This window comes from Apium graveolens, unplaced genomic scaffold (assembly GCF_009905375.1).
Source record: "Apium graveolens cultivar Ventura unplaced genomic scaffold, ASM990537v1 ctg9173, whole genome shotgun sequence".
NCBI lineage: Eukaryota > Viridiplantae > Streptophyta > Magnoliopsida > Apiales > Apiaceae > Apium > Apium graveolens.
This window is the reverse complement of record NW_027421799.1, coordinates 1-9,698: the sequence shown is the minus strand read 5'-3', so window position 1 is coordinate 9,698 and position 9,698 is coordinate 1. Positions and strand designations below refer to the sequence as shown.

Genomic DNA, 9,698 nt, shown 5'->3' with positions numbered 1-9,698 from the left:
GGAGGAGCGGCAACTGAAGACCCCAACATGCACATAAGGAATTTTGTCGAGATCTGCAGCACTTTTAAGTATAATGGCGTGACTGATGAGGCTATCAAGTTGAGGCTTTTCCCATTCTCACTGAGGGATAAGGCTAAAGACTGGTTACATTCTGAACCAGCTGGGTCATCACTACGTGGCAAGATCTTGCGCAAAAGTTTCTGGTGAAGTTTTATCCAATGGCAAAGACTGCTGCTATGAGGAGTGCTCTTACTCAGTTTGCGCAGCAACCTACAGAATCTATGTGCGAGGCTTGGGAACGCTACAAGGAAATGTTGAGAAAATGTCCACATCATGGAATGCCGGATTGGATGGTAATCACTGGTTTTTATAATGGTTTGGGGGCCCAATCTCGGCCCATGCTCGATGCAGCAGCTGGAGGCGCCTTATGGGCTAAAAGCTATACTGAGGCGTATAATCTTATCGAGACGATGGCTGCAAATGAGCATCAAAACCCAACTCAGAGGATGACGTCAGGCAAGGTAGCAGGTATTCTGGAAGTTGATGCAGCCACCGCTATTGCAGCCCAGCTCCAAGCGCTATCAATGAAGGTTGATTCTTTGGCTACGTATGGAGTTAATCAAATAGCTATGGTTTGTGAGCTTTGTGCAGGTTCTCATGCTACGGATCAGTGTTCTCTTGTCAACGAATCTGTTCAGTATGTGAATAATTATCAGCGACAACAGCAGCCTGTGCCAGCGACCTATCATCCTAACAACAGAAATCATCCAAATTTCAGCTGGGGAATAATCAGAATGCTATTCAGCCATATCAGCAAGGAGTGAGTAAACAGTTTAACCCACCTGGATTCCAGCAACCACAGCAGTATGCTACAAGGCAATCATATCCTCAACAGGGAAGTGCAGCTGCACCTACTAGTGCTGATTTTGAGGAACTTAAGCTGTTGTGCAAGAGTCAGGCGGTTTCTATCAAGACCTTGGAAAATCAAATCGGTCAATTAGCCAATGCAGTGCTCAATCGTCAACCTGGCACTCTTCCCAGTGACACGGAAGTACCAGGCAGGAAGGAAGCTAAAGAGCAAGTCAAGGCTATTACCTTAAGGTCTGGAAAAGTAGCTGATGCTGAAAAGGCAAAAGAAGTCGAAGCTGAAGTTAGAGATGAAGAATCTAAGCAAAAGGAGAAAGCGGAACCAAGGAAGACTACTGTTGAACACACTCTGCCTGAGGCTAATACAGGGGAGAAACAGCTCTATCCTCCACCACCTTTTCCTAAGAGATTGCAGCAACAAAAGCTGGATAGACAGTTCGGGAAGTTTCTGGAGGTGTTCAAGAAACTTCACATCAATATACCTTTCGCTGAGGCTCTGGAACAAATGCCTAGTTATGCGAAGTTTATGAAGACTATTCTTTCAAGGAAGGTGAAACTGGATGACCTTGAAACCGTTGCTCTCACGGAAGAATGCAGCGCGGTTCTGCACAAAAGTTACCACCAAAACTGAAAGATCCAGGAAGCTTCACCATTCCTTGCACCATTGGCAATCTAACTTTTGACAAGTGCCTTTGTGATTTGGGAGCAAGCATTAATCTGATGCCGTTGTCGATCTTTAAAAAGCTGGATCTGCCTGATCCAAAACCCACATACATGTCGCTACAATTGGCGGACCGTTCCATTACTTACCCAAGGGGCATAGTTGAGGATGTGCTCGTCAAGGTGGATAAGCTCTTCTTTCCTGCAGATTTTGTTATTCTGGATTTTGAGGAAGATAAGAAGATTCCCATAATCTTGGGGAGGCCTTTCTTGGCTACTGGCCGTACCTTGATAGATGTGCAAAAAGGGGAACTTACTATGCGGGTCCAAGATCAGGATGTGACCTTCAACGTATTCAAGGCAATGAAATTCCCTACAGAAGATGAGGAGTGCTTAAAAGTGGATGTGATTGATTCTGCGGTTACTTCGGAACTCGATCACATGCTAATGTCTGATGCATTGGAAAAGGCCTTAGTGGGGGATTTGACAGTGATGATGAAGATAGCAACGAGCAATTACAATATCTGAACGCTTCTCCATGGAAGCGAAAGCTCGACATACCATTTGAATCTCTTGGTACTTCTGACCTTAAGAATGCTGAAGGGAAGCTCAAACCATCAATAGAGGAAGCACCTACCTTGGAGCTCAAACCATTACCTGAACACTTGAGGTATGCTTTTTTAGGTGATTCATCTACGTTACCTGTTATTATTTCAGCTGACCTTTCAGGTAGTGAGGAAGACAAGCTCTTAAGGATTTTGAGAGAATTCAAATCGGCTATAGGATGGACCATAGCAGACATCAAGGGGATAAGTCCTTCATATTGTATGCATAAAATTCTGTTAGAGGAAGGTAGTAAGCCAACTGTGGAACAGCAGCGAAGACTGAACCCGATCATGAAGGAGGTGGTGAAGAAAGAAATTCTGAAATGGCTAGATGCAGGCATCATTTATCCTATTTCTGACAGCTCGTGGGTGAGCCCCGTGCAATGTGTACCTAAGAAAGGAGGTATCACTGTGGTCGCAAATGAAAAGAATGAGCTCATCCCTACTCGAACAGTTACAGGATGGAGAGTATGCATGGATTATAGAAAATTGAACAAAGCCACAAGGAAGGATCACTTCCCTCTCCCATTCATTGATCAAATGCTTGACAGATTGGCGGGACATGAGTATTTTTGTCTTCTGGATGGTTATTCCGGGTATAATCAGATTTGTATTGCACCAGAGGATCAGGAAAAGACTACCTTCACTTGTCCATTTGGCACATTTGCTTTTCGTAGAGTTTCGTTTGGGTTATGTGGCGCCCCGGCCACCTTTCAGAGATGTATGATGGCTATATTCTCTGACATGATTGGAAATAACGTCGAAGTGTTCATGGATGACTTCTCCGTCTTTGGACACTCATATGATGAATGTTTGAATAATCTGCGCGCCGTACTCAAAAGATGCGTGGAAAAATTTGGTGCTTAATTGGGAGAAATGTCATTTTATGGTGCGTGAAGGCATTATCCTTGGGCATAAGGTCTCTAGCAAAGGTCTGGAGGTGGACAAGGCCAAGGTGGGAGTCATTGAAAATCTTCCCCCACCTAATTCGGTGAAAGGAATCCGTAGTTTTCTCGGTCATGCGGGTTTTTATCGGCGATTCATCAAGGACTTTTCAAAGATATCTAAGCCGTTGTGCAATTTACTTGAGAAAGATGTGCCTTTCAAATTTGATGATGAATGTTTGGCAGCATTCGAGACTCTCAAGGAGAGTTTGATCACGGCACCAGTTATTACAGCACCAGATTGGACAGAACCGTTTGAGATGATGTGTGATGCGAGTGACTATGCGGTAGGTGCAGTTCTGGGACAGCGCAAGAAAAATCTCTTCCATGTGGTCTACTATGCGAGTAAGACTTTAAATGGGGCCCAATTGAACTACACCACTACTGAGAAGGAGCTTTTGGCTATAGTCTTTGGCTTTGAGAAATTTCGATCTTATCTGCTTGGTACGAAAGTGACAGTATTCACTGATCATGCAGCTATTCGCTATCTGGTTTCTAAGAAGGATTCGAAGCCGAGACTCATTCGTTGGGTGCTTTTACTTCAGGAATTTGAGTTAGAGATCAAAGATAGAAAAGGTACTGAGAATCAAGTAGCTGACCATCTCTCTAGGTTGGAGAATCCCGATTCTACTTCACAAGATAGGACGTTAATCAATGAATCTTTTCCGGATGAGCAGTTGTTTGCAATTCAGGAGGAAGAACCATGGTTTGCAGATATTGTAAACTATCTTGTCAGCAATATAATGCCCTAATTTGACATCCGCTCAAAAGAAGAAGTTTCTGCATGAGGTGAAGTGGTATATGTGGGATGAACCATATTTGTTTAGACAGGGAGCTGACCAGATCATCAGGAGATGTATCCCGTTCTGTGAGACGGAGGGGATATTACGAGACTGCCATTCCACGGTTTATGGTGGACACTATGGAGGTGAGAAGACGGCAGCTCGTATTCTGCAAGCAGGTTTTTTCTGGCCTACTTTGTTCAAGGATGCTCATCAGTTTGTTTTAAGGTGTGATCGTTGCCAAAGAGTGGGAAATTTGTCAAGGAAGGATGAGATGCCATTAAATGTGATGCTTGAAGTCGAGGTCTTTGATGTATGGGGAATCGATTTCATGGGGCCTTTTATCTCGTCTTGCAATAATCAGTACATCTTGCTGGCAGTCGATTATGTCTCAAAATGGGTCGAAGTTAAAGCTTTACCGACAAATGATGCAAAGGCAGTGCTAAATTTTCTTCATAAGCAAATTTTCACAAGGTTTGGAACGCCTCGGGTAATCATAAGTGATGAAGGATCGCATTTTTGCAACCGTAAGTTCACTTCTATGATGCAGCGTTATAATGTGAATCATCGAGTAGCTACTGCCTATCATCCGCAAACAAATGGTCAAGCGGAAGTGTCTAACAGAGAGATAAAGCGCATTCTAGAGAAGGTTGTTTGTCCGTCAAGGAAGGATTGGTCTTTAAAGCTCGATGAAGCTGTTTGGGCTTACAGAACAGCATACAAAACTCCACTTGGGATGTCACCGTTTCAGTTGGTGTACGGTAAGGGATGTCATCTACCGGCGGAGCTTGAGCATAAGGCCTACTGGGCATTGAAGAAATTGAACCTGGATTTAGATGCAGCTGGTAAGAAAAGAATGCTTCAGCTTAATGAACTTGATGAATTTCGACTTCAAGCGTACGAGAATAACAAAATGTATAAGGAAAAGGTGAAGAGGTGGCACGATAGGAAGCTACATCCTAAGTTATTTGTGCCAGGGCAACAAGTTCTGTTATTCAACTCTCGGCTCCGACTTTTTCCTGGGAAGTTGAAATCAAGGTGGTCTGGACCTTTTATTGTCAAAACTGTGTTTCCACATGGAGCGGTGGAAATTTTTGAGAATGATTCGGACCAAGCATTCAAGGTTAACGGTCAGCGGTTGAAGCACTACTATGGGGACATGGCAAACCGAGAGGTGGTTAGTGCCATTTTGTTGACTACTTGAGAAAGGTACGGAACGTCAAGCTAATGACGAAAAAGAAGCGCTGCGTGGGAGGCAACCCATGAATTGTTGTTACAGGAACCCTTAGAAGTTAATAACCTATCCAAAAACAAAAAAAATCAGAAAACAGGGGCTGAAATTTTTTTTCCAGAGACCCTCTGCGCGCCCGCGCAGCTATGCTGAGCGGCCGCGCAGGGGTCGAGTTCCAGAAAATTTTTTACAGTTCAGAAAAAAAAAAAAAAAAAAAACAAAAACCCATCACAGCCCATAAACCCACGAATTCTTTTCCCATTACCCCATGATTTTATCCCTCAACCCCACTCCTAATCTAATTTAACCTACTCCACACCCTATATATACATACACCTATCCTACATATCTCCCACAAACTTCCTACACTTAAACCCTCTCATAAACATCAAAAATCAGTTCTTACACACTTTTATTCACAAATCAATGGCACCCAAGAGAGCACGCACTATTGACAGCAGCACAGTTCCTACTGCTGATTCATCAAGGGGTACTGCTGCAAGGCCTCGGTTAACTGACAGAGCTGCGGAGGAGGAGTACACTAGGCTGTTGGGGAAGCCGATTCTGAAGGAGAGGGGGTTTTTACCATCAGGGAGGGATGGTGAGTTGTTGCCCATGATTGCAGAGAAGGGGTGGATAGCTTTTTGTGAGTCACCCGAAGCAGTACCGATGAGTGTTGTTCGCGAGTTCTACGCGAACGCGAAGGCTGAAAAGAATGGGTTTTCTGTAGTTCGTGGGCTGACGGTTGATTATCATCCTGCGGCGATTCGCCGTGTGATTGGACAGCGAGAGAGGAAGCCCGAGGAGGAGAACTGGAATGAAAAGACTGCTGAGGATTTTGACTTGGATTTGATTTGTGCGACTCTCTGTCGACCGGGCACAGTTTGGAACCGCAGTCCAGCCAATAATGAGTATCGTCACTTTCCGGCGATCGCCATGAACAGGTATGCCCGTGCATGGAATGCATTTATATGTGCTAATATTTTGCCTTCTTCACATGCACACGAGGTCACAGTTGAGAGAGCACAGTTGTTGTGGGGAATTCTGAATGAGGAATACTATGTGGACCTTGGTGAGTTTATCTACCAAGGAATTCTGAAGTTTTTGAGGGGAGCAAAGCATATGAACATCCCTTATGCATCCACGGTTACGAAGCTATGCCGAGCAGTAGGAGTGAACTGGCCGGCTCATGAGCAGTTGCAGTTGCCAGCAGCTCCGATAGATTCTGGCACTCTGAATGGGATGCAGGAGTGGACCGGTGGTGAGCCTGAGGAGCATGGGCTGGGTTATCGTCTTCCAGGAGGGCGTCCAGCACGAGGTGCTACTATGGCTAGGCCAGGGCGTGGTGAGGCTGGTTCTTCGAGAGCTCAGGAGGGTGCTGGGATGGGTGATGCCCAGTATAGGAGGCTTTCACGGCGGATGGATGCCATGTATGAGACGCAGAGCAGGTTTGCTCAGGAGCTCACCCTTGCGTTAGGGACTGCTTTTCGAGGCCTTGGAGCTGATATCCAGTGGCCAGTTTTTGGTGAGGACTCTGCATACCCGCCGCCTGATACTCCACCCACTGAGGGTGATGATGATGATGACTCCGAGTAGGTATACCCTGTGTTCCTTTCTACTACCTTCACTGGGGACAGTGAAGATTTTAAGTTTGGGGGTGGTAGTTAAGGAATATTTTGTGTGTGTCATATAGCTGCATATTCATGATAGTTAGTTCATATAGTTGCATAATTTTTGCCATATAGTTTTTTTTATATAGCTTTATTTGTTTGTCATATCATATAGCTCATGCATATACCATGATCCCTTTTGCAATGATTTATCGACTGAATTGTGATATTGATGCGAGTGTAGTGATAGCATTAAAGTGATATTAAGTTGTGTAGGTTGATATGCATGCTAGAAGCACTTGTATTTCACTAAGTCTTAGAGAATGCTTAAGGGCTAGATTGTTGTTATGATCTGATTATTTTCGAGGATAATCTATTTATTATGCTTAGAATTTGATAATAGGTTCTTAGTGGTAAAGGCATGAAAAAGAAAAAAAATGGAGTAAAAATGGAATTTGTTGCTAGTTGTGGCTAGGCGTCAAATGGCTAGTAGCCGGCTCGCATGTTATGCGAGTAGTCTAGGGTTGAGCAAGATGGAGCGAAACGCACTTGCTCAGAAAAAAAAAAATTTTGCATAATTGATCAAGAGTGGGCTCTTTGGTATTCGAGTTATTAAGTTCTTAGGGGACTTTGTGCCTAGTGACCTAAGGCTTTTAGAGTCTGGGATCCGCTAACCTAACGCTCGTTACATGGATACCATTGTATAAGTCTTTTGTGGACCTCACTCATTGCACGGTCAAATAAGCATTTGAGTTGTAAATAAAAAGCACGATTCCGTAGTAAGCTCCAGAGTTCTTGTAGTGTTGTATATCACTTTGTGCCTAGAATTTTTATTCTTTGTATAATCGTAGGATTGCCTTGAGGATAGTCTAGTCATAGTAATTGGTCTAGTTCCGAAGCATATCTGTTAAGCATTTGCACACACCACGTTTCTGGCTGTATGTCCGTTTGCATGAGTTTATTGATCTTTAGTGTCTAACTGCATTCGTTGAGACGTGACAATTTGGTTGGTTAATTGTAGTAAGGGGGATCGTTGCATTTTCATATAGATTGCATTCATGCATATTTTTATTTGTTTTGAGTCTGTGACGCTTGAGGACAAGCATCGATTTAAGTTTGGGGGTGTGATAAGTGGCATTTTATACCACTTAGAACGTCTTAAAATGGCTTAAATTGGTGTCTTGAAATCAAGTATTTTGTGTATTTGATGCGTTTTTCTAGTGTTTATGCATTTCAGGGTATTAGTTGCATTTCGGAGGAGGAATCATCAAGAATAAGCCTTGGCATGTGTTCACCATTGCGAGAGGAAAAGAACGGGCAGATTACGCGAAGAAACGGAGCAAACCTGGAATTTTTCCAGTAGGGTCCTGCGCGCCCGCGCAGCAATGCTGAGCGGCCGCGCAGCAGCCTTGCGCGCCCGCGCAGAAATGCTGAGCGGCCGCGCAGGGTCGGGGAAAAAGCTGAATTATTTTAGACTTCTACTTCTGTTTGGCTTCCAACTTCTATGTAATCTGAGTTTTATGGGACTATATAAGTAGATTTGAGACGTTTTCATAGAGTAGAAGGAGATTATGTTTTAGATTGTGTTTTGCCAAGAAGCGAAGGAGATAAGGAAGAAGACCGATTTAGCACACGCAACGAAGAGGAAGCATATATTCTTGTGATTCTTGTTTCGTTGTAACGTTGGATGCTAGTTTTCTTGCTTTGACTTATTTACTCTTGTGACGTACTCTGTTTTAATATAATTAGTTTAGTTATTATTTTCTTGTGTTGTTTATCATGATTTCATATGAACCCATGATGGCGATAAGTTCTATTATGGGCTAATCGTGATCATGGGGTTGCAACGGATTTATTATGGAATTCTTTAGTTAATTGTTTAATACTTTAGTGTGTGATGATTGCATGATATCTAGTATTGGTTGTGCGTATTCGTCTTATGTGCGTCGCGAACATATAAGATAGGGTGTTAATCTCTTGTGAAGCGACGGTGGATCTTGAGATTTAGAACTTGCCATGCTAGCATAGGTTCATGTACGTTGTGCATGATTAGTGGGTAACTCTAACAGTTTTATTTGCCCTATGTAATCAAAAGGAATAACTTGTGCTTAAATCGTTGTGTTGTCAATTTCTGTAGACATATAGGAACTCAACATAATTGATGACTATTCAACTTCTATCTTAATTGTGGATGTTGGTAGAATGGTATTAGTACAATGAAAGTTGGCTTTTATCAGTTTCGTGTTATTCGATTAATATCATCACTGTCACATGCTAAAGGTAATAACAATGGCTATAGAAGGAAGTAATAATGAAGTTGTGATCTCATGAGTGTTTTATTATTGATAAATTGAAGTGTTAGTTAAGTGGTTAATTAAGTAGTTAATATAGTTAATATTTAATCAACAATTTTAAGTGTTATCTTAACATTGAGAAGTAATCATACATTGGTGAGTGAGTTTAATTAGACAATAACTTAGTCTGAGTCTCTGAGGGAACGAACTAGAAAGTATTCTATATTACTTGCGAACGCGTATACTTGCGTGAATATAGTGCATGTTTCGCCCTAACAGCGCCCTCCAAACCCGGGTTAGAAGTTTGGGGTCCACACACACACCTTCTTTAAACCTGCTTAAACAAAATAAAGATAACTAAATATATGCAGTGACCCTACTTACCAATCACCATGGACCGTAACAGGTTAAAGTATGCACACAAGCCAACACACAAATATTACAAACGTTCAAATCCAATCATTCAAACTCAAACTGAGTATTAAACTTATTACAACTTTTACAAACTTAAACTATCCCAAAGAAGCCTACTAACTCCGCTCAATCAACCTGAACCCTAGCTCTCGCACTGGACTGGGGATCCGGTACCAACTGGTTCCTTCTTAACTGGAAAAGAACAGAAACAATATCGCACAAATGAGCTAACTAGCTCAAAAGTCACATGACAAAACTGAGAATAATGATCACGGTGAACATGATTATGAT

At 42.7% G+C, this 9,698-nt stretch overlaps 1 non-coding gene across 1 annotated transcript; it reads right to left on the bottom strand.

The window, feature by feature from the left end:
• Positions 1 to 233: 233 nt before the first annotated feature.
• On the bottom strand, positions 234 to 340 carry LOC141705639 (small nucleolar RNA R71). The gene has a single exon (XR_012568427.1). It is a non-coding gene; the product is annotated as a small nucleolar RNA R71 (small nucleolar RNA).
• Between the last annotated feature and the right edge of the window lie 9,358 nt (positions 341 to 9,698).